Source organism: Berghia stephanieae, chromosome 15, assembly GCF_034508935.2.
Source record: "Berghia stephanieae isolate SIO BIC M18660-M18661 chromosome 15, UCSD_Bste_1.3, whole genome shotgun sequence".
In the NCBI taxonomy this organism is placed as follows: domain Eukaryota; kingdom Metazoa; phylum Mollusca; class Gastropoda; order Nudibranchia; family Aeolidiidae; genus Berghia; species Berghia stephanieae.
In genome coordinates this window covers 2,063,851-2,070,462 of record NC_088374.1, presented here as the reverse complement: position 1 = coordinate 2,070,462, position 6,612 = coordinate 2,063,851, and positions in this window count along the sequence as shown.

Sequence of the window (6,612 nt, the reverse complement as noted above, 5' to 3'; positions counted from 1 at the left end):
TGTTCTCTTTTAGGTCATATGTAATATTATTTAGTTATATTTGGTTCCTATTTCGTTCAATCTTCACGACAATTCAGGCTAACTCAATGAAAAAAAACAAACAAAAAAAAAACAAAAAAAAAAAAAACAAGGAGGATTTATATAGCCAAACAAACTAAACATGCTCAAAGCGCGTTACAAGGTGTTCCTAGCCACATAACATGAAAGACGAGACACGAAGCCTGTTAGGCGCTATCACAATTTTATTCGTACAGACACAGCCTTTTGAGCGGCCAGGTACTCAATTTAAACCGAGTACGGTGAGAGAATGTGAGTAAAGAGCCTTTTCCATGGACAGAACTATGCGCCGCTCAGGACTCGAACCCAGTACTTCCGATCTGACTTCATACTCCCTACACAACATAATCGCGCTGGCTAATTTTGATAACGCAAAATAATTGTAAAACAATATGACTTAAATGACTTAAGGCCTTTCGCGTCCTAATAATCCAATCAGGACGCCTCGGCTGCCTCTCTAATCATCTGTGTCATTTCCTTCCACTGTTCACGGTATTTTGCTGTGGATGCTAATTTCGTAAGGTCTTCCTTTGATTTTAATTCTTTGTTATTTTGAAGGCGTTTTAGATCTCTATTGAGGAGTGTGAATTAATTGACATGGTAGGTCTACCTTGATATTCCTTGTGTCCAGATGGGGTGAAAAAAGTATTCATGGTTTTATTAGCTGGTATATTTTCATCTCTTCTGAGTATATGCCCAAAAAGCCGCCATCTTGCCTCCAGGATTTGAATGGATTAGGGACTTTCATTATATTAAAACAATACTTGACTTACTTGACTTAGATGCCTTTCGCGTCTCGACCGAAAGATCGGTTCGCCTTGGCTGTTTCCAGTATTTCCTGTGTGAGGTGTCTCCAATATTGCCGGTCCTCTGCTAGGGTTCTCAGATTTTCAAGGTCCCCTGCCGTTATGAGACTAATGCTTTGTCCAAGTGTTGTGAGGTTTTTGTTTAGGATCTTGCCTATATATATATATATATATATATATATATATATATATATATATATATATATATATATATATATATATATATATGTGTGTTTTAACACCACAATAATGTATGTTGATAGAGCCAGTGTTAAAACACATGTGACGGGGAATTCACTTCTTGAGCTATTATGCATTATCAATCCTATTTTAATCCATTTTAATTGTATAAAATGTATTTATTTATGAATCAATCTTTTCAAGATTTCAAGTATTGTGTGGCTAAGTGTTATAACACTCGTTTTCGGATCGGAAAGTCCTGGGTTTGAGCCCCGCTCTGCGCATAGTTGAGTCCTTGGAAAAGGCCCTTTACTCACATCTCTCAACATACTCAGGTGTAAAATGAGCATTTGGCCCTAAACAGCATTCTCTCTGTCGAAAAAAAAATGAATATCGCCTAACAGGCGTTTTGTCTTGTTCAATATGTCATCTGTTGCTGTTCTGTTGGTCATGAACCCTTTGTAATGCGCTTTGAGGTCGTTACGAGGATGATGCGTTATATAAAAGTTTAAGAGTCTGTGAAACTTGTATATAATTAATTGACTCTATCACGAACAGTAGTTAATATCGGCGATAGCCTATGATCATTTTCCTTCCAAATTCTTTTACTGTATTTTGCTTTTAATTCCACTTTAAAAAAAAAACGAGTTTTTATATGGGGCAAAATCCATTTAACGTGCTCAAAGCGCTCTACAAGGGGTCCCTGTCCAACAGCAACATATAACCTTTAGGGCAAGACATGACGCCTGTTAGGAGATATTGTATAATTTTTTCAGACAGAGACAACGCTGGTAATGGACAGGTACTCATTTTACACCTGAGTACGGTGAGAGAATGTGAGTAAAGAGCCTTTTCCAAGGACTCAATTATGCGCCGAGCGAGGCTCGAACCCAGGACCTTCCGATCCGAAAACGAGTGTCATACCACAACTCTACATAGCCGCCCAAGGTCATGCGAATATTATAAAGGTCCCCATTCAGTTTATGATGTGTAAAATTGTCTGTGAACGTTGACAAGACAAAAAGCAGGATTTTTCAAACTATTTGAAATCATGTTCGACTTTCGTCAATAATAATAGACCTTCCGAACCATTGAGCCCATGGAGTCGGAGTTTACACCAGTTTTTATAGCGCGAAATGGATAAAAGCAATTGCTTGCTATCCTTTGGATAGGACGCCAGTCTATGGCAAAGTACTTTCCGCCAAATCTAAAAAAAAAATCAGCTACCCACGCACTGCTGGGTGGAGAGGAGGGTGTGTGTGGGGGGGGGGGGGGGGGGGGTGTCAGAAAAAACAAAAACTCAGTTACCCATGCACTGCTGGGTGGAGGGGAGGATGGGGGGGGGGGAACAGAAAAAACAAAAACTCAGTTACCCATGCACTGCTGGGTGGAGAGGAGGGTATGGGGGGGGGGGGTGTCAGAAAAGAAAACAAACAAAGCTCGACTGCACCCGGAATCGATCTCGGTCCCTCTGCGTGTAAAGCGAATGCCCTACCAACTGAGCTATTGCGATCCTCGTTTACGAAAATGTGACCCATCGTCTCAAAACGGTGTTATGTCGGAACGAACCCAATGCTTAAAATCTGAATTAAATGTTAAACTGTTGAAAAAATATAAATCGCTGGCATTAGCACCCTAAAATATGGTATCCATTCTCCTCAATAAAACATACAAACTCAACACAAGTCTGATATTTCTGGTTATAAATTCAATTTTCAACATATTAACCAACCCGTCTTAATACCGTTTTGAGGTGAAGGGTCACAAATAACAATGTGAAATTGTTTATTAAATTGAAGCTTACTTTCAATGGCCTCGACCAGAAATATTTCCGTTACCCAGCATTCTCAGAGACTTGCTTTGGATTTATATTGTTACTGTTGTTGTTATTATTAATATTGTTATTGTTATTTCATTATTCCAGCCCTATTTATGGAAAAACCCTATGGATAGTTCGAAGATGACGTCATCGGGTCTTTGTTATTGTTTTTTGCCATCCGCGTTTATGCGTAATTCTCACTGAACTGTATTATCCAGACTATAAACGTTCTTGTTTACACATAGTTTTGTGTTTTGGTCCTTTATACTTCCGGATAGCAATGTCATGAACTTCTTAGCCAGCGCATACTATCTATAAGTTATTTGTAAAATTATAATCGTTGAATAATGCTTTGAACCCGTTGAATAAAAAAAAATATTCAACAATTGAAGAATATTTTGACTTATTTTATTTAAAAACAGGTTTAAAATATTTCTGAAAGGCCATTAAAAATAATTTTTTGGTGTGCATGAATAGATTTCTAACGTTTTTTTATGGGTCAAATTGTCATTGCTGCAGTGAAGTCGAAGAAAATCGAATCGCTGATTGATAAAAACCATCATGAATTTGACAACAGATTGTAGCAGTATTATTAAGCAGCCATCGTTAACTTATAGCCTTGCACTAGAACCGTAGCCATCGTAAAGTTATAGCCTTGCACTGAAACCCAAATAGACTGGCAGTTTGACGTCATTATTTGTTTTTTGCACCGCCTAGTGAGTTGTTATTACTGCTCATGGAAACAAGTGGTCCCATTGGTTGAACTATTGAATACAACTCACGATTTTTTTTCTTTTGAGGCCAAAGACTTGTCTTTTGACGTCCTGTTTTGGTAGGATCAGGCTATAAGAAATAATAATAATAATAATAATAATAATAATAATAATAATAATAATAATAATAATAATAATAATAATAATAATAATAATAATAATAATAATAATAATAAAAGAATAAGGAGAAACATTACTTTTTTCCACTTAACTCTCTCCTTACCGGCCATTTTCACGATTTTCCGCAAAACTTCACACCAAAACAAACCCAAACATATATGTTATGTCACTCAAACACAATAGACAGTAGTAAAAGTCTTGAGATACATTTTCTTTATCAAAACCTGCTCTACAACAAACTTCTCATTTCCTTTTATTTTTATGATATATAAACGGAATTTGAATGAGAAAAATGTTGGTTGTGTCGTATCGAATGTGACGATTTTCCTGTAGTTGTTAAGAAAAAAAAGTGGGAGTTAAAAAACTCGACATGCAACACCGACTGTTCCTCAAGGACAGCAACGCTATCTGTCTATCACAACTGCAGCAGATTCAATCTTATCCAGGTTTTCATCGTTGCTCCGCAATTTGATTCAATAGTCTTATGTCACGTCGCCCAGCAACGGTGGTCATCGTGGTTCTAAACAAAGAAAATCTGTACTTTTTATTATTCTGATCAGAATGCGTAAAAGTCAAAATATGATCAGTTTTATGTTTTCATTTCCTTCTGGATACGCTTTTATGCTCGTCGAAGAAATATTTCATAAGGGCGTCCGCCATTGCTCCGATAGTTTAGAGCCAGTTACTAAGTTACCATGCGTCATTACGGGGCAAGTGACGTTACAACTGTTATGGAAAATGAGGAGTTACCCGAACAGAGCCTCAATCACATTATGTCGATGTAGGTAGCGGAAGTAGGTAGAGGGAAGAGAGAGAGAGAGAGAGAGAGAGAGAGAGAGAGAGAGAGAGAGAGAGAGAGAGAGAGAGAGAGAGAGAGAAATATGGTGGAGGCTGTGCAGCCTAAATTTAGTGTTGTGAAACAAATATTATAAATAAAGCTTATATAATCATCAATGGACTTTGTGTTATATGTCTAGTCATATTGTTGTACATGAACTAAAGTCAATTCTCTACATTCTGGTGCCGAAACGCGGGAGGTCTTTTAGATTCTCAGTTTATTTAAAGTGTCAGTGCGACAAAAGAGTTTGTGTATAATCTTAATATGGCTACGCAGTCCCATTCACCGGACCGTGCAGTGTTGCAAAAACGACGTATAGCATCAAGAGGCTGGCTGACCAGAGCCATTGATAGATTAAAAACATGCATTGAAGCAATAGATAAAGGTAAAGAAGACATAGAACAATGTATGAAGGAAGTGGTAAAAAGATGTGATTCGCTTCATATAGTTCAAGAACAGTTTGAAATGACGTTGGATTCGAGTGAATTGATGGCTGACGTGGATGAAGCTGAAGAATATGTTAGCCAACCAAACGTCATTATTGCTGTGGCCCGGCGAAAACTCAATGAATTCACTACACCAATGCAGGGCCCAACCAGCTCCCTATCAAACTCATCATCATCGTTGGGGCTCTGTCAAGGTGGGACCACCCCACAACTTCCTAAAATAGAAATATCAAAATTCAGCGGCGACTTCGCAGAATGGCCTTCGTTTTGTGATAGATTTTCAGCGATAATTGACAAAACGACGTTACCAGAAGTTGCCAAGTTTAGCTACCTGCAGGCTTCTCTTGTTGGAGAAGCAAAAACGGCGAATGAGGGCCTTGCTCTTACTGACGAAAATTACAGAATTGCCATGGACATCTTAAAAGATCGTTTTGGACGAAAAGAACGCATCATTTTTGGATATGTGCAAAATTTGCTAACAGTCGATTTTCATAGTGCAAAAAACATCAAAGCCTTATGGGCCATCTTTACAAAACTTCAGATCAACATCAGCAGCCTCGAAAACATGGGCGTGGACGGCACAAATTGTGCTCACACCGCTTATTGTCAGTCGCTTACCTCCGGACATCAGACTCATGTGGGCAAGGAAAAGTCACAAAAAGGAAGGAGATTTAGCGTTCCTTATGGACTTTCTACACAACGAAATCGAGAATCGTGAACGTTCACAGAGCTTTGTACCTGTACCTACATTACAGAATCATCGTGAATGCAAAGCAAATCCAAACTTTCGTTCTACAGCCTCAGCTCTTACGTTGTCATCAGGAAATTACTTATTGTGTTCATTCTGTGGTGGAAAACATGGCAATAGCAAATGTAGGAAAGTTTTTACCATGAAGACAGAACATGTTAAGGATAAGATCAAAGAGAATAATCTTTGTTGGGTTTGCTTCACAAAGGGTCATGTTGCGAAAAGGTGCTACTCAAAATGTAAAATTTGTGGCCATAAACACAATGAGATGTTTTGTAGTAACGGGCAAATGAAAACAGAATCGGGCAATACAAATTTCAACTCCAGTTTTGCTCAAACTGAAAATCCCGAAAGTATCAATGTTGCCTTTTGTCGAAGCAAACTTACAAACAAAAACACTGTGTTACAAACAATGAACATGAATATGAAGGGTGTCTCTTTGACAGTTTTGTTCGACAGTGGATCAGATAGAAGTTTCATCTCGAGCAGAGCTGTCAAAAGAATAAATCCTTCCTTTTATTGCAGAAACAACAAGATATGAAGTGAGTAGAAAAGTGCCAGAAGACAATAGAGAATAAAAATTTTTCGCGGCCGTGGTGGGGTTTGAACCTGCGACCTTATTGGTACGACAACTCCGCCTGGCAGGTGAGAGCGTGGCTCTACCGTGTGAGCTATCCACGAACACATTAAAATATTCGTTTCAAACCCAAGTCATTTCTAGATCCCTCTCTCACCCACTTCTGAGACCGCCGATTCGTTCGCCCACCACCATCGCGAAGTATTTTGACCAGCAGTTAAGCTTAATTTGCCAATATTCTCAACACA